General features: G+C 48.2%; 1 pseudogene; it reads left to right on the top strand.

Annotated features, from left to right (window-relative positions):
- Positions 1-1027: 1027 nt before the first annotated feature.
- Positions 1028-22629, top strand: LOC147729919 (large ribosomal subunit protein mL50 pseudogene; annotated as a pseudogene).
- The last annotated feature ends 575 nt before the right edge of the window (positions 22630-23204 follow it).

The following is a 23204-nucleotide window of genomic DNA, read 5'->3' as shown; positions in this document are numbered from 1 at the left end:
TTTTTGAGTATCCTCCGTCTGAAGGTGGAGCTAGTACACTTTCTGGTTTTGTGCCTGGTTTTAGGATCTGTGACCTGGTCCATTGTGGGACAAGCCCCCGCTCTATTGACCTCTAACCAGTTCTAGGTTTCCACTGGATCGGCTCAGTAGTGTGTAGCACTATACAGTATAATCTTGAGTTTCACTGGGGACAGCATAGAATATTGCAGTCCCTCTTCCCGTATTGCCCTCTTGGCTTCCAGGAATGAGGTCCTCTTGGATTACTCAGCAGCCGTGTAATATGGGAAAAGGGACACTCTAGTATTTCCTCCATGGAGTGGTCCCCCTATGCATGCCAGCTGCAGTAATACATCTCTGTCTTTGTAGTGTGACAGTTTAGCCACCATCGGCCTAGGAGGGCACCCCAGGACGGGCGTGGGCCAGCACATGATGTACTTTGCTCACAGCTAATGTTCCAGATAGGCCACCATGTCCTCTCCTTTCATACCCTCTGAGAGGCCCACTATCCGAATGTTATTACGGCGATGCCGCCCTTCAACATCTTCAGCTGGTTGTTCCAGAATGCGCACCTGCTCCGCCCGTTCAACCATTTGTAGCTTCAGTGCCTGCTGTTCGGTCTGCAAGTCAGTGACCAGGGCTTGAGCATCTTTCACCTTCTCAGCATGCTTATGATGGTCTACATACAGTAATCCTAGCTCAGCAGAAACCATGCCTATTTTACGTTGCAGGGTGGCATTGAAGTCTGTAATGGCTTCCAAAATCTTGTCAAGCTGGAGTTGTAAAGGATGGGATGAGGGTTCAAGTGGCTCTACAGGGATCTCAACATTGCTGCCAGCCTCCAATGTTGCAGGTTGTGAGCCCAGGATCCTTGCTTTCGATTTTCCCATAACCAATGTAAGCATGTGGGTAGACACAGGGCCCCCCCAGCAATCAGCCAAACTCCAAGGGCCCCTCACTGTATCCAGATCACTTTCTCAATCCAATGCCCTAGCAGTAAAGGGCAGGCCGGCCCCCTCAGTGTCTCTCAATGAACCCCCTCCTCAAGGCTCTGTTACCAGGGTTTGCCCCCAGCCATCTTCCTATGGCCAGGCGCCATCTTCAGCTCTCGCTGGCCCCGCCAGAGGAAAGGTTAAGAAACCGACTTCCGCCAGAGGGCCCTGCATTAATGAGCAATGCTCCCGTTCATCAGGTGAACTGTCTAAGGACCCCCAGTGGCTTCTGCTGTCCAAGCTTTCCTATCGGGCAGGGGACACAGAGAGGGCTACACTAAGTATCAGATCCCATAGAGGCTATGAGGGCAAGGGCAGCTGCCTCCTGATGTATGGCTCCAAGTACCCCTAAGTCGGGCCACAGCCTACGCCGGGCACCCAGCCATTCACTTACGACTCTCCTCCAGGCAGCCAACTCAGTGCAGGGTCTCAGGGACACAGCAATCCATCGTCATTCCTCTGCTTCAAGGAGGGCCTCTATGCATGACTCCTCAGTGCATGAGGAGTGGGCCCATCCACAACCCCCAGGCTCTCTTCTCAATTATAGCCCAAGCCACTCTACTTCTGGAAATCGGCACATGTCATGAGACCATGTCCAATGCTATGCTCACCGACGTACACCTCGGTCACCAAGAGAGATTGGACACCAGCGAGTCTAGGTGGCCTTAACAGTCAGCTCCTCTTACAATCAATCAATCAGGGATTTGTGAGGCATGCCACTCGCCCACGGGGGTCTCAAGGTGCTGGGGGTGGGGGAAGGTTATGCTGCTCCTAATCAGCAAAAGAGTCAGGTCTTGAGGCTTTCCTGAAGGTGTGCAGAGTGGGGGAACATCTGATGTTGAGCAGGAGTTTATTGCAGGTCTGTGCTGCGATGTAGGAGTAGGCTCTTCCACATGTTCTGGCCCTGTGGATGCGCGGGGTTCGGCGAGTTCGGCGGAGCGGAGGTTTCTCTTGGGTGCGTGGAAGGAGACTCTTTCGTTGAGGTATTGGGGTCCGGTGTTGTGGAGGGATTTGTAGGTGTGAGTGAGTAGCTTGAAGTTGACTCTTTTCTTGACAGGGAGCCAATGGAGGTCTCGTAGGTGCTGGGTGATTTGTTTGTGTTGTGGAATACCGAAGACTAGTCTGGCAGCGATGTTCTGGATGGTCTGGAGTTTCTGGCGAAGGGATTTGTTGATTCCGGCATAGAGGGCATTTCTGTAGTCCAGCCTGATGGTTATGAGTGCGTGGGTGATGGTTTTTCTGGATTCAGGGGGATCCACTTGAAAGTCTTATGAAGGATGAGGAGGGTGTTGAAGCATGCGGAGGAGACAGCGTTGATCCGTCGGGTCATGGTGATCGAGGAGTTGAGTATGATGCTGAGTTTCCGGGCATGGTCTATAGGAGTAGAGGGGCTGCAGAGGGCGGAGGGGCACCAGGTGTTGTCCCATTCTGAGGGGGTGGTTCCAAAGACGAGGACTTCTGTCTTCATTGAGTTGAGCTTCAGACAGCTGCTGCTCAACCAGGATGCGATGTCTTCCATTCCTTCCTGGAAGCTGAGTTTGATGGTGTTCGGTTTTCTCATGAGGGAGAGAATGAGCTGGGTGTTTTCAGCAATCAATACTATGCAGAGTCCATGCTCTTTAATGATGGCGGCTAGGGGAGCCATGTAGATGTTGAAGAACGTGGGGCTGAGCTTCGATCCTTTGACTACTCTCTAGTTGATCTCAGTGGGTTTGGAGAGGAAGGGCAGGAGTCTGAATATTTGAGTTTGGCCGGTGAGTAAAGAGCGTATCCAGACGTGGGCAGGGCAGTCCCCTGTATGCTGGTGTTGTGTAGTCTGGCGGTGATAGTGCGGTGGGAGACAGTGCCGAAGGCTAAAGAGAGGTCCAGTAAGATGAGGGCTGCCGTGTGGAGGAGGAGAGTGCAGATGACATCTGTGGCGGTGAGGAGGGTGGTCTCTGTGCTGTGGTTGCTGCGGAATCCGTATTGGGACAAGACGAGGATGGAGTTGTCTTCCATTACGTTTGTGAGCTGGTTGTTGATGATTTTCTCGTTGACTTAAACTGCGAAGTGGAGGAGAGAGATGGATCTGTAGTTTTTGAGGTCCGTCTGGTCTGCGGAAGGGCTTGACTTCTGCACGTTTCCAGTCATCTGGGAATGTGCCAGATTCGAAGGTGGCATTGATGGTGCGTTGTAGCTCAGGTGCTATGGTGGCAGCGGCTCTGTGGAAAATGTGCAGCGGGCAGTGGTTTGTGGGGGCTCCTGAGTGAATGCACTTCTTAGTCGTCACAGTGTCTTTGGTGGTGGGAGGGGGGTCGTGGTTGAGGGTGGAGTTGATGTGCTCCTCTTTAACTTTGCTCCAATTCCTTTGTGGGGACGTGGTGTAGGTTTTTGAGCTGTGTTTTTTTCGAAGGAGAAGTATACGCAGTGGTGGTCTGTCCAGAGGGGCTGCGTGGGGTGGCTGAAGAGGATGTTGTTCCCTCCTGCGAAGATGGGGTTGAGGGTGTGTCCTGCTTTGTGGGTGTGGGTGGTGATGGGCTCTTTCAGCCCGATGTTGGCGAGGTTGTCCAGGAGGGTGGTGGAGTTTGGGTTGCTGAGGTTGTTGAGGTGGAAGTTCAGGTCTCCGAGCAGTATGTAGTCCATGGAGGCGATGGCATGGGGTGCAATGAGGTTCATGATGGTTGTGGTAAACGCAGTATGTGGTCTGGGGGTCTGTAGGTGAGGGTGCCATGTAGGGTTGTTCTGGGGCTAGTCTGGATCAGGAAATAGAGGTGGTCCGTGTGGAACGAGGTGTCATTCGTGCTGGAAGTGGTGGGAAGGAGGGAGTTCTGGTGTGCGATGGCGAGTCCTCCTCTGGGTGATTTGGAGGGGTCCTTCATCTGATTCTTGTATCCGTTGGGGATGGCGGTGGTGATGTCGGGAGTGGAGGTGGAGTTGGTCCAGGTTTCTGTGAGGAACGCAACATCTGTAGAGAGGGTGGTGAGGGGGTCCCATATCGCTACTGCATGTTTGTGCAGGGAGCGCACGTTGAGGACGATAACCGTCAGGGGTTCGGGTGCTCTGATTTCTGGAGGGTGGGCGGTGGCTGTAGGCGGGGTGTGGAGGTTGTATAAGGTTCAGCGGCAGTGTCGGCAGGAGAACTGGCTGTGGGTGGTGCCTGGCATCGACAGATGGCTGTTGTTGTTTCTTCCGGGATTGAGTGTGTGGTGGGAGGCTGAGTCGTAGTATTGGGAAATCGGAAAACCAGGGACACTGTCGCTGGTCGCGGTCGGGTCGCAGACGGGCACAGACTGGCTAGCCTTTGGTGAACCTTTAGTGCACCAGCGGCGCGCCTTTGGTGCAACAGCGGTGTGCCCGCTGCACACGTCCTCCATTAAGTAAGTGGGAGCGGGAACCGACAGGGGGGAGGGGCGGCAGCGGCAGGGAATACTGCATGAAAAGGACACCGTCAAAAATTACACAAACAGAATAAAGTAAAGAAAAAGAAAACAAATAAAGGAAACCACAGAAACGCCAGAAACAACAGAAAAAACAGGCACAATTAACAATAACACAAAAAAAAACCAGGCACAAAACCAGACAGTCCAAATGGGCCTTGAGCACGTACCAGGACTAGGAGGTGCAAGGTGCAGCGGTGCAACAATGGAGCTGCACGAGGAGAGAGCAGAGTTCTCTGACCAGGAGGTCAGAGGTCTTGCTCAACTGCTTGCGCAGCTTGCTCTGTCCGTACGTGCGCACCCAGGCCGCCGCTCAGCTCAGCCAATGCGTGGCTCACTGCCAACTGCTCCTCCAGAAGCAGCCCGCAGAAAACGGTCGACCACTCGTGGCCAAAGGGGATCCTCTCCAGTCCCAGGAGGTCAGGTCACTGCTATTGGCACGGAATGGGGCCGATGGCGCCATTTCTGGATGTAATGTGCGCCGATGAGGAGCAGCTGGCCTATGTATTCACCATCTTGGCCAGCTAGCCACCCCTGATTATTGCTGTGGTGAGAGGGCATTAGGCAATAGGAACAACGTGATAAATGAGTTTAGTACCAACTTGTATATTGTGTAAAATCGCAAATTGGCCGACATGTGTTTACAGGTTACAGTAAGAATGAGTTGCAGTATACTTACTGAGTGTAAACGAAAGTGACAGCGATATATTTACTTGGCATAATAGAAATTAGCTGCCATGCGCTAATTGAGTATAATGACAAATGACCCGAATAATCTAAGCACACAAAATTGAAAGTGACTCTAATGTGCTAAAGAGATATGAAAGACATTAGCAGTGGAGGGCTAAGGAAGTCATGGAAACTGCCCAAACTATATTTAGTGAGAAGAATTAAAACTGTGCAAATGATCATGATGAGTTTAGTGAACTTAATTCCGACTGAGCAAGTTCTTCTAACTACATATTATAACGACCGATTGTGCAGATTGGCCACAATGAGCAGCCGAGGATGACCATGAAGTTCTAACTGGGCACAATCTGAACTCGGAGGTAAATATTGAAAGCACAAATATCGCTAACCGGGTGGAAAGTTATTTCAGGCAAGTGTAAGTGTGAGCAACTAGTGGACGCAGTTATCCACTAGTGTCATAATTTAGCAAAGTCTCCAAAATCTCAGAAGCACCCCCATCAACACATCTGGTAAATTAAACAATGATTATAACATCATATTACACTTGAAAACTAATATATTTACAAGAAATCAATCTAATATATCACATTATGGAAGTAACTGATATGCTGTAATGAACATTGTATGAAATTCTCAAAGGGCAAAATGAAAACTGCTCCAGATATGTTAACTTTCATAACTGTGACGAGTTATGTCCTCGATAGATTTAATTTAACTTGGTCATAATATCCTAACCTGATATAATAAAAGCAGGCCATGATGTACTTACGTAATAAAATGACCCTGATGTTCTAATTGGGCATATAGGAAACTGGTCATGATGTGGAAGTGGGTGTGATGGGAAAATGGCAGTGATTTGTTAAAAAGACAGCAGTGTGACTGTGGTGTGCTAACTGGGGCTAAGTATGGGCCAGATGTACGACCCTTTTTAACGGTCGTAAACGGGAAATAGGCCAGTTTGCGACCACTAAAAAAGTGGGTGGTATGTACAAACCCTCTTTGGCAAATCAGTAACCTATTACCGACTTGCAAAATAGGGTTTGTGAGTCACTAGTAGGAACCTTCCTAATAGTGAGTCACACTAGTATGTACGATTGTTTTGCGACCGCAAATGTGGTCGCAAAACACTCAGGGCAGATTTACAAGCCCCTTGCGCTGTCAGTGCGTAACTTTTTGTGACGCATCGGCAGTGCATTTTTTTGCCCCATAAATACAAGGACAGAAAAAGCCATCCTGCATGGCTTTTCCTGCCCTTGTAAATATGGCCCCTTTACATTCAGTACTTTGCGTGAAAGGGGCATTCCATGGGTGTTGCTGAGGGTGTTCCTACGCAACACCGATGGAACCAGACACATTTCCAGATTTACAAGAAATCGTAAATCTGGAAATGCATCTGAATGCTATGCCTCCCCAGGGAAGGCGTAGGGAGGCACAACGATGAGAAATGTATTAATTTCTCCTTGTTTTTTTTTCTTTCTATGCGTGCTGCATTCTGCAGCACACATAGAATGAGGAAATGACCTCTAATGATTGTTTATGTACAAGAAGGTGTCCCTTCTTGTACATAAACAAGCCTTTAAATCCATGACGTTTTGCAAGTTCTATGTGTGCTAATGCACCACACATAGAAGTTGTAAAATGCCTTTTCTGATTGTTTATGTGCGGGATGGGAACCCTTCCTGCACATAAACAATCTCCCCATGACACAGGCATCCTTGCACCATGGTGCAAGGGTGCCTGCGTCGGACCATGGCAGCAGTTTGTGAGCCAGCGCAGGGGGAAGCACAGAGATGCGACATATTGTTCTAAATATGTTGCATCCCTGAGCTTCAAAACTAACGCAGCACGGTGCAGTAAAATGACTTGCTGCACCACACTGCATTAGTTTAATGTAAATATGCCCCTCACAGTTTACCACCTATCTCAAGTGGTAAGCCACACGCAAACTTGAAGGTGTCCCCAAGGGCTCCCTTCGACTCAGCGAAAATATTTTTTAAGAGAAGACTATGGTTCCACGGCCACTGCCTACTCTTAAAAAATGATGTTGTATATTCCATGTTGCGAGTCGCAAATTGCGAGTTGCAAAACATCGCACTTTGCGACTCGCTAAATGGAATGGTTGTACATCCGGCCTAGAATCTGGCAGTGATGTGGCAATTGGGTATAATGGAAATTGGCCTTGATATGGTAGCCATACTTATGACCAATCATTGTAAGTTTACAGGGCATAAAAATGCCCTTAATTTGGTGTGTGCCTTAGCCTGTCCTTGTCACATATCATGGAAACCTGTTTGCAATCCTTCTGCAGGTTTTGCCATTCATTTTTCAAATGGATCATTTTATTGTAAAATGATGTAATTTAATGTATACTCTTACAATGCCACCAGCTTACACCTTAAATTAGGGTTGACTATTGGGAGTACAATGAAACATTTCACCCAGTATCGCATTGGTATAAAGCCAATTTTTGTCTGCTTCAAACTCTAGAGGGCCTCTGCAAGCAGCCAGAGTAGCCTTCTTGCCTGTTGTTGTACTGCTTCTTTGGAATCTAGTCTCTATGTTGCAGCAAAGGGTCAAAACAGCCAAGAACGGCTTGAGTTGGAAGCATCCATTTGTTAATGTCATACACCAGAAGCCCCAACCATTAAAAATATTGATTCGTAGCGAAAATGTCCTATTTATAATAATCATAAACCAGGTACATCCTATCATTGTCCTATCCTTCTCACAGATTCAATTTAACAGGCAATATCATAGTTAGATCCAATCCCTAGCATAAGACTGTGCCAACAGATGACCACAGTCTAATTGTCGAACAAAAGAAATCAACAAAATAACGAGGAGGCACCTCATGGAAGCAACAGAGAGGAATCAACGATTTGCTAGTTACTTTATCCCAAGCTTCTCATCATCGGTGCTCACTCCATACTTCAGGCCTAATGTTCTCTGTTTGGTCATGGTCTAAGCAGCAAACAGTGACTTCTGATAGTAATTCCCTCTTTAACCCTGTAAGCACCTGACGGGGCATAGGGCCATGGCCACTAATCCACCTCACTCGACTTAATAACTTTTTGGGTAAATCTTGGAACTGTTTCTGGATAGCCTCACCCAGTTATATCCTCAAGCAAAGCACATCCTTTGATAACAGCTCTTGCCTTGTGAATTTCGTTCTGGGTGATTAATTTGAAGGGAATGACTCCTTTCAGCGCCCCCATTCCAGGTTAATAAACAAACCTGGTTTGGTCAAAACATAGTTTTGGCCAAACCAGGGCCCCCCAGAAAATGTGTATTAACTTAAAGCAGTACCAACAGTTTTTGTAAATTAATAAATCCACATAATAAAATGCCCAAACCAATTTAGAAAATGAGAAAGATTTTATGAGGGACAAGATACCAAAATAATGGAAAGCAGGTTAGGGAACGGGTGATATGATTTTTAATGTTGAAGGCAAAAAGTGCCTAGAAAACTTCAAGCGCTAATCAGAAGTAATAGTTTGCATATGAACTGGGTCTAGGTGGGATTTCAGGCTACCCATGATTGAGGTGGGATACACAAAGCAGGTCGCCCTAGTCAAATATTTTATCTCAGAAATAAAATTCCTTTATGGGCAAAGACCAAGACTGGAGCTGGAGACTGTTCCTTGAAGTTGGATGCACTGCCATTGAGCTCCCGCCAGTGCTGTTGATTTTTGCACTAAGGCTCTCAGTAAGACAAATCTGTATTTCTTAAGCCACCAAGGTCTGTTTGTTTCTGGGAAAAGTTTGTCGCTACACCGTAGTCCAAGGAATTATATTTGGATATATTCACTTTTTGGTTTTAAAAATCCTTCTGGGTGACAAAGCTGTGGGCGTGCAGGACACCACAAAGCCAAATATATTTATTGTTTTATCCAGCTGAACCTGAACTCACTGCATCTAAAAGCTCACAGCGGGCCAACCAGGTTTTCTCGCCTGCCTTCAGGGTGTCCTCCCTGGGCAAGTCTTAGCACTTGTACCGGTCCCACAGAGGTGGAAAATCTGCTAGGAAATCTCCTCCTAGTCACTCCTGCAGCACTCAGATTCCTGGGGCAGGGTGCTAAATACTGAATATCTCTCCAGCCAGGGCTCCTGAAAGGTCTCTTGGAGTCAGGAGGGCCTCTGCCTCCGATGTCCCTGTGGCAGGCAAAAATGGAGGTAAGCTATCTAACTCTTCACACTTTTCAAGTATGGAGTGTGCTACTTTTCTATATGATAAGTACAGCAACCAATTTTCTGTTTTTACTGATTTTTACAGATAAATGCAGACCAAAAAACATCCATTTCACTGCCTGTATGGATTTTCAAATATGGAAAAATATGTAAATAGGAATTCTCTTGAGTGGCATTGATGCTGTTAATCAAGACTGCTAGGTTAATAGCTGTGCATACTGATGGGAAAGAAAGTTTTAAAAGGGGAAAGTTTTCCTAATGAAACTTTAAACAGTTACGTATCGTATGTACTAAAATGCTAATGTCATGTGAGTGCATTGCATTTGCATGTTACATACGTCTTTCTGTAGAACTAAAACCCATGAACTGTGCCATTGTAAATGTAATTTTATCTGTTAAAAAATGTATTGCTATATACTCAGTTGGACTTCATTTTTTCACAAAACAACTGCGCAAAGCTCAGGGAGTTTCACTCCATAGAATTCCACTAAGCACTGAAAAACTCTGCAAGATTCTGCGAAGTTCTGCTGCTGGGCGGAGTAGTATGACCCTGTTTCTATGTTTAGATAGCACCTCATTCAGCTGCTTTGACATTTCACTTTGCACAATACCCCTGACCCTGCTTGCAGGACAGGTAGCTCTACACCTATCACACAGCTCCACCCATGTGCCGGTGCCTTCCCTCATCGCTGCTACTGCTGAGCGTGAGTTCGATCCTGCTGTGCCCCCTGAAGCATGCTGACTGTCTGCTGCGCCCGCTTTTTTGTTGCTCTTTTCTTGCGATCCCCTGCGCATTTTGCAAGTAGTGTCCTTTATTGTTTGTACCTGTTGTGCCTCTCTTCCCTCGTGTCGCACTCATAACCCCCCACACCCCCTTTTTTCTTCTGGACCCCCAGGCTGATTCCCGTCACTGCTCCCCCGTGTCCCCGCCCCCCCTGCCTTCCATTCGCCACCCCGCTCCCATCTCCCAGCTGCTCCTCCCTCCCCGCCTTAAATTGGGGCGGCTGCGCAGCTGCGCGCAGTGGGCGCGCCGTTGGCGCGCCAGAGTTAGTCCCAGCACCAGAACGCCCAGCGCCAGAACCCCTAGACCCCGCGAACGCCATGACACCAGAACCCACTACGAAGTCAGCACCCTCCACGCACTCAACGCCGGCTGAAACCTCACCTGCTTCCAGGCAGCCCCGAAACGGACCCTCGGACCCTTCTCCTGCCGCACCTGAGGATTCACCTACGACAGAACCACCAAACCTCCCAGGAATGTGGAGAAGTGTGGCTCACTGGTTAGAGGAGGCAGACCTGGAAGCAGAGGTCAGCCCGGGACCAGGGTTCAATTCCCGGCTCGGCGGGGTCTTGAGTCCTAAAATGTCCACGAACTCAACAATTCTCGCTCCGGTGCCTACTCGATTCACGGGTTCACACTCTGCGACTCTGGGCAATAGCTTGCTTAATCTCCACAACGGCCCCTCGCGGTGGGATGCCTGGCTTTCACCTTGTGGATACCCTGCTGGGGCTATTTCACAGGGGAATACCAGGACGGGTTCCCTAAGCAAGCGCTTAGTTACCGGGTCGGTGATTTGCGCTACATAAATACATGTACATTTACATTTACATTTACTGGACCCAACCACCTCCGCTGCATACTCCTCAACACCCGCTCCGCACGCAAACACGCCGATCAACACCTCCGCCCCAGACGTGGCCTTCCTGACCGAGACCTGGTGGAACGACTCCTCGGCGGCCGACATCGCTATAGCCATCCCGGGCGGCTACAAGATCACCCACATGGATCGTGCCGATGGAGTCGGAGGAGGAATAGCCATCGTCTACAAGTCCACCCTCAAGGTCGCCACCCATGCAGACGACATCCTCAACATCGCCGAAATCCTGCACTTCCGGATCCACACCAACCCCAACACCACCCTCAGAGAAACACTCATCTACAGACCCCACGGACACCGGGCTCAGTTCAGTGACTCCATCGCTGACCTCGCCTGCACCCACTCTCTCACCTCCACGGACTACATCCTCCTCAGGGACCTGAACTTCCACCTCAAGAACAACAACAATGCCAACTCCGCCACCCTGATCGACAACCTTGCCAACCTCGGCCTCAGACAACTCGTCACCGCATCCACCCACGCCGCCGGCCACACGCTAGACCCTGTCTTCTCAACAGGCTCCCATGTCACCTTTGACCACACCACCGAACTCCACTGGACCAACCACCGCTGCATCCATTTCACCTTGAAGAAACCAAACACACACCACACCACCCAACAATTACCTCGCCGCTGCTGGAACAAAGTCACCCACTGACCCTACCAACCCAGACGTCGCAGCCCGCAACCTCAGACAGTGGATCGATGACTGCGTCAACACCCTTGACCCGCTCAAGAAACCCTCCAACAACCACGCCAGCAAGAGAGCCACCTGGTTCACCGACGAGCTCCAAACCTCCAAACGCGCATGCCGGAAACTGGAGAAGACATGGCTCCACAAACGCACATAGGATAACCACGCAGCCCACAAGGACGCCACCCGCAGACATCACTACCTCATCAGACTAGCCAAGAGATCCTCCTTCAAGAACCGCTTGGACAACAACACACACAACAGCAAAGAGCTCTTCAGCATCGTAAAGGAACTCTCCAACCCCAGCGCCAACACCACTGACATCCCGCCCTCACAAGAACTGTGTGACTCACTAGCCATCTTCTTCCACTGCAAGATCGCTGACATCCTGGACAGCTTCAATACCACGACCACCCCGACTACGCCAGACGCCACCTCCCCTGTGAACACCACTAGAGCCAACCGCCTGACCTCCTGGTCCAACGTCAACAACGAAGAGACACGCAAGGTCATAAACTCCATCCACTCAGGATGTCCGTCAGACCCATGCCCACACCACGTATTCAACAAAGCGGACGCAGCCATCGTACCCCAACTACAGAAGGTCATCAACATCTCCTTTGAAACAGCGACATTCCCGGAAATCTGGAAGCACGCCGAAATCAACGCCCTCCTCAAGAAGCCCAAACAGACCCCAAGGACCTCAAGAACTTCTGGCCCATCTCCCTGCTCCTGTTCCCGGCAAAGGTCATCGAGAACATCGTAAGCATGTGCGGAATTTGTGAATTCGCGATATGCGAATTCACGTGAATTCGTAATCGTGATTCGCAAAAATCCACCAAATTCCACGAGCTTTTGAAATATTTTTTTTGAAAATTTTCGCGATTTTTTTACCAGTTCGGGAATGAGAACTTGCGCATGCGGTCGCAACAGTCGCAAACATGTTGTTTCCACCTAACCAGCCTGCTTGCGATGCCTTTTTCCTGTTTCGGGTCGCAATGACGTGTTCGCAATTTCCTGTTTTGAGTCGCAATGACATGTTTGCATTCGCAATATCCTGTTTCGAGTCGTAATGACGTGTTCGCGATCGCGGCGTCGCGCGGCCGGCTACCAAAATCTTGCAGCGCACGGAAACAGGGAGGAAAACTCATCAGCGAATGCAGAATCATGGTAAGTCAATGCCGCGTGCGCAAGATTGTATTTTTGAAGCACGAACCAGAAAAAAAAATCCACCAACTCGCGAATTGCGGATTTTTGGGCAATATTGCGCAGATCGCGAAATTGCCAAAAATTCGCATATTCCGCGAGCGGAAAAAAAATTCCGACCATACTTAGAAAATCATCAACATGCAATTGGCCCGCCACCTGGAAGACAACAACATCTTGAACCCATCCCAGTCCGGATTCAGACGCAACCACAGCACCGAGACAGCCCTCATAGCCACCACAGACGACATCAGGTGCCAACTAGACAACGGCGAAACATCAGCCCTCATCCTCCTGGACCTGTCAGCCGCCTTCGACATGGTATGCCATTGCACTCTAAAGACACGCCTCATAGAAGCCGGAATCCAAGAGAAGGCCCTTGACTGGATCACGTCCTTCCTCTCAGGCAGAACCCAGAGATTCCGCCTCCCACCCTTCCGATCCGAAGCCACCGACATCATCTGTGGCATCCCCCAGGGCTCAGCCCGACGCTGTTCAACGTCTACATGGCCCCCCTCGCACAAGTGGCCCGCCATCACGACCTCAACATCATCTCCTACGCCGACGACACCCAGCTCTCCTCTCCCTCACCAAGGACCCACATATCACCAAAACCAACCTCCACAAGGGAATGAAGGCCGTCGCTGACTGGATGAGGAGCAGCAGTCTGAAGCTGAACTCGGACAAGACGGAGGTCCTCATCCTGGGACCCAGCCCCTCAGTCTGGGACGACTCCTGGTGGCTGACAACAATGGGAACAGCACCAACACCCACGACCATGCACGCAACCTAGGATTCATCCTCGACTCCTCCCTCTCCATGTCTAAACAGGTCAACGCCGTCTCCTCCTCCTTCTAGAACACCATCTGCATGCTCAGCAGGATCTACAAGGGGATCCCGACCGAAACAAGAAGAACGGTGACACATGCCTTTGTCAGCAGCAGACTGGACTAAGGCAACGCACTCTACGCAGGAATCCCAGCTAAACTCCTACGACAACTACAACGCATCCAAAACGCCTCCGCCCGACTGATCGTCAATGCCCCCCGCCGCAGCCACATCACCCCCCACCTGTGAAACCTACACTGGCTCCCCGTCGACAAGAGGATCACCTTCAAGCTCCTCAACCACGCACACAAAGCACTCCACAACGTCGGACGAGCCTACCTGAACAGCAGACTCAGCTTCCACACCCCCACCCGCCTGCTCCGCTCCGCCATCCTCGCCCTCGCCGATGTCCCCGGCATCCAACGTACGACCTCCAGTGGCAGATCCTTCTCCTACCTCGCCGCCAAGATCTGGAACACCCTCCCTACCCACATACGGCAGACCCAAGACCTACTCGCCTTCAGAAGACTCCTCAAGACCTGGCTCCTCGAACAGTAGCAGCACCCTCCCCCCCCCCCTCCCCTCAGCGCCTTGTGACCCTCACGGGTAAGTAGCGCGCTTTAAAAGTAGTCTGATTGAATACAAAATATATTTATTTTTACGTGAAACACGGAAAGAGTATCAGTCAGTTAGTGGAGATTGGCAGCTTGTTGTTGTAGCACCTAAGCCCCATCCTAAAATCCTTTCTGTGGGGTGGGCTTGTACTTTGTGCCTCCGAGGTTTGTAACATACTTTCTTTTCAGCTTTGAATATATCAAACAACCTGTGGAACACAAATGGAGGGTGTTAGACCTAGCATGTCTTGGTGTGATTACCCCAGACTTTTTGCCTCTGCCTCCTTTGCAATCTAGATTCTTTGGGTACTTTGCCACTGCTGATCAGTGTCAAAGTACAAGTGTTCCCTATGTAAAATGTAATAGTAATTGGTTGGCCATGATTGGTATGTTTGCCTTACTAGTAAAGCCCATAGTGATGTGCACTGCATGTGCCAGGGCTAGTAATGCAAAGGCGGGCAGGGAAGGGAAGTCAGGCCTGCAGTGTAGTGCCTGCGGGCAGTTTTTTAAGTGAGCATGTTGTCCTGACAAGCACAATCACTTGTCAGGCCTGGCTTTCCCTCTAACATACACAATGGGCTCGCCTGTGGTAGGTCCCGGGTAATCCCTGGGCAGGGTGCAGTGTAGGTAAAAGCAAGGACATATACTAAGGTGTGTGTTATGTCCTGACAGTGAAAAACACTCCATTTCGTTTTGCACTGCTGAAAGGCCATCCTGCCCACAGGCAGAATGGGGAGGCTGGGTGTTTTGTTTATTAGCCTAGTTTCCCGTATGTTTATAATAGAGAGGTGAAGTTTAGTATATATGAACTCACAGTGTCATAACACATCTTTCTGTGAAAGTGGTTTTGTCACTGTGTATTTAGAAACCACTCTTTTAGAAAGTGGCTGAGTTTTGTTCTATAGGCATTTCTGTGAGTCTCTGCTGAAATGTGGATTGTCTGCCTGAATCTGGAAGGTGAGAGGAGCTGGGAGAGGTCTTGACCCAGGGAGGGGTGGAGATGGCACCAGGCTGCCCTGCATCTGGAGATTAGGGGGAGGAGAAGCCCGGGAGGTGAAAAGGCCTGGGCTGGTGCTATAAACCAATTGACCCATCTCCTGCTGAGTGATTAAGGATCCAGATCCCCACTATCAAAGGGAGAGAGGTAACACTAGGAGGGAGACACACAGAACTGATTTAGGGAGGGGTCAGAGACCCCTGAGCACAAACGAACTTCAAAGACATTAAGGGGTATAACTATGAGAGCTGGAACCCCTGAACGTTGGAATGAAACAGAAATGGATTGAGAATGAAAAGGCTTGGACCCATTCTGTGGTCAAGAGGACCCTCTGCTAAAGAAGGAGCAACTGAAGAGACTGCTGTGGAAAGGCCAATCCTTGCTTCGTGATCTGGAGCTGGTCTGCAGTTTGCTGTTCTAACCAAGGGAGAGGCTGTTGGAACTGTGATTGGAGGCGCTGGAAGTTCTGCCTTGTGATCATGGGCACGCAGGAGTAAGCTGAGTCTCAAACGTGCAGGGTGCGTGTTGTGGTGCAGGCCAAGGTGTTGGTGAGGAACGCCTGGTAGTTGTGTGCATGGGGAGATGAAGTGAAACTCGGACCCGCAAGGTGTGTGTCGTGGTGCAGCCACGGAATTGGTGAGGAGTGCCTGGTCATCGTTTGCACCGGGAGAAGAGATGAGACTCGGACACGCAGAGTGCGTATCGTGGTGCAGCCAGGGTGTTGGTGAAGAGCGCCTGGACATCGCGTGCACCGGGAGAAGAGTAGAGACTCTGACCCCAAGGGTACGTGTCGAGGTGCAAGCAGGGCGTTGATTAAGAGTGCCGGGTCATCGTGAGCACCAGAGAAGAGGCTAATTTTGGATGCGTAGCGTGCATGTCGAGGTGCAACCTGAGGCGCTGGTGAGGAGGGCCTGGGTAGGGTGTGCACCGAATTTGAAGTAAAGTCTCCACAGTGCTGAGGGTGGCATCTGTTGAGTTCAGGGGTCGTAGATGGGTGTAGTTTACACGTGGAGAGACATTTTATGGCCGCAGAGTTGGAGGATGTTTAAGGGTGGCTAGGGTTTCACGAAGTAAAAGCATCTAAATTCATTATTTGACAATGTAAAATATATAAATACAAAATAATGTCCCTGATGTAAAGGATTGAAATAAAGGCATTCAACAAAAATGTATCAGAAAGTAAAACCTGCAACCATTTATTTCATTTACACCGCAAAACATTAACATGCAGAGCCAATTTCAAGAAAAAAAACATTCTATGTACTGATTTCTGTGAAATTCTATTTATCCTGAAAATTTTCATTGACCCGTTTGGAAGAAATGGTTTCTCAGTAGTGCTATTCCCTTGAATTGTTTTTCTATGAAATCTCACACACTAGTTCAATGAAACCTATTTTCATATTACCATTTATGGGGCAGAACATAAGCACAGTGACAATTAGCAATAGTTTCACAGGGCATATAGTACCAGCACATATAGGGTCCATAAAAAGGTAAACAATTTGGGGTGGTCATGAAGAAAATCCAGATTCTGTATCCCTTCCCTTTCCACAAACACTCTTCTAATTTCTAGTATGACATCTGCCACATCAGATAGCCCAGTTATCCCCCACTACACACCACATTACCGTTTGTGAATGTCTCAATTTTGAGCAACAGCTCCCCTGCATTGCATTCACCTTGGTGCCCTGTGCAGTGTTTCAGTCTGCAAATGGGTATAGCCTGTATACTGATTATTTGCATTGCTACATGCCTGTTTGTCACATTCCCTAAACTGCCTCTTGTCAAGCTTTCGGCAAAGAGTTACAATGATGTTGAGAATCCCAGTAGTCCCTTTCACTCTGTCGATGGGTTTAACATGATAGAGATTTTAATTTTTGAATGCTTTGTACATGTATGTACATTAATCTGCAGCACACACACACATTCACTGTGTGATATTCATTTTAAAGTTGGCCTTAGTTAATGTAAGCCTCAATTTAAAATGGCTCATGTTTAGTTCCCCATTTTTCTGTCTGTCGTGTACTTGTTCTCTTTCTTGTTGCAGAAGCCAAGCTGTCCCAGTCAATGTTAATTAAATGTATTTCTTGTTTAGTTTTTGTGTGAATGTGTATCTGTGTATGTTCATTGGTGAGTCAAATGATGGGCATGCAACTACGAGTGGGAACCTCTTAACTGTATTGTATCCCCCTGCAGCAGAGGCACCATTGTATGGTAGCCGAGGAAAAGAACTGGAACTTCTTTTATGCAACATGTTCAATCCTGATAGGTTCAGTTCATGGGAATGATGGCGAGTTGTATCTTTTCATAGAAGACATAATTTCAACTATGCAGTGCTGAGTTAGTTCAGATGCCCTTTCCACTTTCCTAGGATGAGAAGCCTCCCTTGCTCCCTTTAAAGATGATGTTCTTTCCTCTCGCACGAAGAGTTAGACTAATGGGTAAATTCCTTCTCATTTGTTTGATCAAATCTTTATTTGATTTGTTTGAATCTGCCTTCAGAGGCTTTTTGTGCCGACACCTTCCGTCTGATTTCTTCCCAACCTTTCAGATTTCCCAGCTTAGCTAAAGAGGGAATTTACCTTCATGGGAAACTGCCTGCTTTGATTTACTTTATGACAACTTTAAACAGTTTGTCTTTGTATTCGCGATTTTGAATTGATTTGAATCATATTGACTAACGCATTCTTGTATTGATTACTGATGTAAGTCTAATTTGAATTATATGAATTTGTACCTTTGCTAATCTGTTAATTAATTTTCAAGGTTTGCACATCTACCACTTTCCATTTTTTTTCTTTTATGTTTTTATTTCGAATAAAATTCATAAAAGACGACATACAATACATAATATATAAAAAACTACTGCAGACATGCCCCCAAATATCTAAAAAAAAAAGTATGTCAAACAAACAACATGCAATCATATCATGACAATTAATTTAAAAGGGTTTTCAATTTCATTGAACGGATCAGCCACGCCCAACCCAGAAATTTAGCTACACAAATCACAGACATTTCAGTTCTTGTATCACGTAATTTCTGCAGGGCTTCACGATGTCCCCCACAATTCAAAGTTATACATATGGGTTTCAGCCATTTCAATCGACGGGATCGATATCAATCAATCAATCAATCACAGGCATTTATATAGCGCACTACTTACCCGGAGGGTCTCAAGGCGCTAGGGGGGGGGAGTGCTGCTACTGCTCGAATAGCCAGGTCTTGAGCTTCTTCCTGAAGGAGAGGTGGTCTTGGGTCAGGCGCAGGTCGGTCGATATGCTGGACATGCAAAAAACAGATGGCCAATGCTTTCTAGCTGGTCGGGACACCAAAAGCATTTATTGCTTGCATTCTTCACCCACTTTATAGTAAAGGAGTTGATGGGCAATGTGCCTACCCGAAACTGGTGATACAGTTTACGGTCTAGGGTTTTGCAAATCAAATCCCAGTAGGGCTCAAGGGACGGAGTTACCTTATATGTTAGAAAGAGTCCCGTTAGATTATTGTCCGAAGAATGGGTGACCAGTATAGATTTTTTCGTGGCCCAGAAAAGATCCTTAAACTCTTGTTTTGATGGAAACCTGGAGCACCCAGGATTTGTCCAGAGCTCAGAGAGGCCCATTGAATGCAATATTTGTTTCACTTCCCTGAACCATGGGATTCTATGAGCACCCCACAATGATTTAACCTCATCCAATTCATGAGCGAAGAGGCTAAGCTCTGGAGTCGTCCAGAGCCGACGCCAGAGTGCCACTAGGCGAAACTGTGCCATCTCGTCCAAAGGTCTGCAACCTAGGTCTAATAGCAGTGGTTTAATTGGTGAGGATTGTGGAAGCCCTACCAGGTTCCGTAAAAACCTATTCTGTGCTGTGGCCAAGACTGACAAATCCTTATAACCCCATATGTCAGCTCCATACAGGGTTGCTGCATTGGCCTTGGCCTCATAAATTTTTAGAGCAGGAATGATGCGTTTGGTCAGGGATTTTTTTTGTTCCTGCAGTAAGCAGCCCGTAAGGCGGACAAATTTAAGTTTTAAAGCCTCCAACTGGGGGTTCCAGCTAAGTTGATGATCAAGGATCACGCCCAGGTACGTTATGACCTTGACCTGTTCAATTGGGGCACCGTTCAGAGTAACCGAACTTTTGATTGTTTTTTTTTATTGAAAACCATAAATTTAGTTTTATCAACGTTGATCTGCAAATCATTGTTCTTACAAAACTCAGCAAACCTATTCAGGGCTGCCTGTAACCCACTCCGGGTTTTAGAAAGGAGCAGGGTGTCGTCGGCGAAGATTAACATAGGATATTTTGATCCGCCCAGGGTAGGTGCATCAGTCTGTGTATTATTAAAATATTGAACTACCTGGTTGATGAAGAGGAGAAACAGGGTGGGAGCCAACACGCAGCCCTGGCGCACCCCTCGTTGGACAGGAAAGCTGTTGGTCACCTGACCCTGCCTCCCCCACCTTACCTGGGCGAAATTATCCTCATGTAAACGCCTGACTAGTTCCAGGAGTTCTACAGGAAGACCCATAAGTCTAAGAGCTTCCCATAGTTTTGCCCTTGGAACTAAGTCGAAAGCCGACTTAAGATCAACAAATGCGGCATAGATGACCCCTCCGCCCAAGAAGACCACCTTCCAATAAAGCATGGTGAATCGAAACACCTGATCTAAGGTGCTGGTGCCTGATCTAAACCCTGCCTGCATAGGGGAGAGTATATTGTTCTGCTCAATCCACCCCTGAATTCTTGCTAGGGCCATTCTTGAAACAATTTTTTTAATAGAATCGATCAGGCTTATGAGGCGATAGTTATTAGGTAGTGATCAATCCCCTTTTTTATATACTGGCAGTATCTCAGCCCCTTTCCAGGATTGGGGAATCCTTGCCCCTGCTGCGATAGTGTTTGCCAATATAGTAATGTATGGGACCCATAAATCAAGGTTCAGTTTAAAAAGGTCCGCTGGTATAGCATCTAGGCCTGGGGCTTTACCAGACTGGACAGAACCTAGGGCATGTACCGTTTCTGATGCGGAAAATGTGAGCCTATCCCCATGAATTATTGGTGTTGTCCCCACCGCAGGCTCGGTTGACAGTTCCTGTTCGGCATTCGTGTCTTTAAATTGTGCAGAGAAAAATTCCACCCAGTCCAGAGCAGAAACATGGTTGACCGGTATTTGGGAGTCAGGGTCCCTGCCCCATCTAACTGTCTCCCAAAATTGTACTTGGTTAGATGACTCACAAGCTTTAAGGAGATCTAACCAGTAGGAATCGTTCCAGTCCCTCTTAGCTGCCCAAAGGACTTGTTTATAAAACTGCCTAGCTTTCCTAATATCAGGAGTAATCCTGGTTTTAACAGCTGCTATTAGTTTACTGTGAGCTTCTCTGCAGCTCTTATTGTACCATCTTTTGTGTGATTTGTCTTTCTTTTTTTTGGGTGGCCTAGTGAGGAGATTTTTGAGAGCCGTAAAACACTTCTCGTGAAGATTAATGGTTAGGGAATCGGCTCCACCAAAGGGGGATAATACAGTCATCCTATCCCTTGTGTCTAAGACCAACTCCTCTATTTTACAGATAAGCTCTGGGTCAGCTATGACCCTAGACCATTTGACCCGTCTTCTGTTGTCGCACAGAACTAAATCAGGCGTTAGGCAGGTTGTTTCTATTTGGAGATTACCCAGTCCGGGAACCCTGAGCCCCAAAGAGAGGGGGTTATGATCACTCTCTGGCCTAGTCTCTACCACCATATCTATCACATGTGACCAGGATTCTATATTGACCAATATGTAGTCAATGCGACTTGCACTGGTCCCATTACCAAAAGTTGGTTTCCCTAAGTTGTCTGACGGGGTGCGGCCATTCACTGCCCGAAGCCCCCACTCCAGGCAAAGTCCCAGCCAGTGGAGGGCCGCCTCCGTACCCCTGACACCCTTACTTATAGCTAGCGGGGGGATATTCCAGGCAGTATCTTCGTCAATCCCCACATCTTCTGCCAGACTAAGGATGGGTTCGAATGAGAAGTTGAAATCACCTGCTACTACGACAAGATGATCACCTTTGTGCTTCTTCAGGAGATATTCAAGGTCATTCAGGACTGGTTGCTTCCTCCCACCCTGACAACCTCGAGCGTAGATGTTAATTAAGAGGATGTCCTTGCTGTTATCTTTACTCAGGGTAATACAAAGGAGGTCAGCATTCTCTACCAGGATTTCCTTTACACGGAAACCCAGGGAATTTCTAATCCATACGGTGAGTCCTCCTGAAGCCCTACCTCTGGGGCCCTGTGTAGCCGGTTTGTAATAATTCAGGTAGCCTACCCTAAATAGGGGGACGATTGACCAAGTTTCCTGGAAAACGACGAAGTCATATGTGTCAATGAAGTCGACCCAGTCGTCATTGTCCAGGCGACCCTTTAGTCCTGCAATATTCCATGAGGCCACCTTGATTGCATTTGCCGGGCTACTAATTGAGATAGTCTGCGATAAACCCAGGGCCCCTGTCCTGATCAAGGTAGGAGTATTAACATAATCCAGGGTTGTGCTAGGGCCTTTACGAGAGGTTGAACAATCCATACAAATTACTGGGGGGGTGAGAGGAGCAGTCGCCTGAGAGAGAATGAATTCCGTGGAGTGCATTGAGGCATCAATCTCCCCAAGTCAGTCAACCTCATCCATACAACCGAACATGTTAGTAGTGGGAACCCCTTGCCACCAGTTATTTTGGCTTTGCGGTGGCCGGTGGATGCCGCAGGGCGCTGTGGGACGGCTTCAGGAAGAAGACTGCAGACCCTGAGGTTGTGAGGGTCACAGGACATCTAGAGCTAGCCTCCAGCCAAGCAGAACCTGCTTCAGTGGGCCCTCCTCCCCGCAGCCGGAAGTATAACCCTCCCCCAGACCTGGAAAAACTCCTGGAGGCAAACGTGAGGAAGGTGTTTGGGGTTTCTGCTGACTGGCAACGGGTATCCCTTGAAAATGGTCTACAGAAATTCCACTTGCTGGCGGGACTGGCATCTGAGCTGGGTCATGCTGTTCCGAATAGCCAACTGCGTGAGATGCAGACAATCGCTGACCTGCTTGCCTTCTACAGGACCCCTGTCAAGGATGCGTCCAAATTTGATGAACTCATAGCTGCAGACCTACCTGCGAATCTCAAGATCGAATGGGGATACTGAGGATAAGACTGGACCACATGTCGTGTACTCTGCTAACTTGGGTGTGCTCCAAACCTTCTCTATCAAGAATGCCCTTCACACTTGGCTGTGTGGTTTGGACCGTACATTCTTCTAGACAGGATTGGTCTCGCTTCCTGGACTGATCAATGTTCTCGTTTCTTTAATGTTTTTTAGAAGTTGCTTCTTTTCTGATATTAATGGCAGAATGTGATGGTAATAAAGAGTGATGCTTTGCCAGCCGTCCCTTTGTCCTTTCTGTCTAAAGTTTTGGACTGTTGACCAGGACCCCTCCATCTCAAACTGCTGTCGAGGAGGGTAGAAAAAAGTGAGAGGTCTGACAACAATAGAGGGGTCGTCTTCACATGAGGCCCATGAACAGAGGTGCTGAGCTGTGTGGGGATCTGCGAAAGACACTACTATACAATCACCAGCAATGGACTTGCGTGTAGGGCCAACCCAAGGTACTCTACGTACCATTAGTACCCGACTTCTTTGATGATTAGGGAGCTGTCTATTTACATTAAGCCAGTAAACGACCTTATTTTTTAAAGACCAATGGTTCTCTTGGGTTTGTGGGCCAAGGGCGGGCACGCCAGCTAATACTATGACATAAGGCCCCGCTTCTGGTGGCAAGTCGATATACCCCCCTCGAAAATTTGGTCGACTGGATTGCTGAGGGAGTGTATTCGTGGTTGTTGGCTGGTTAGACTGGTGTGAAACAGCTTGAGGCCTTGGTTTGGAAGGTGCTATAC

The sequence above is a fragment of the Lissotriton vulgaris genome, chromosome 2_1, assembly GCF_964263255.1.
Source record: "Lissotriton vulgaris chromosome 2_1, aLisVul1.2, whole genome shotgun sequence".
Lineage (NCBI taxonomy): Eukaryota > Metazoa > Chordata > Amphibia > Caudata > Salamandridae > Lissotriton > Lissotriton vulgaris.
Note: the sequence above shows the minus strand (reverse complement) of the source record. Positions and strands in the feature narration are given on the sequence as shown.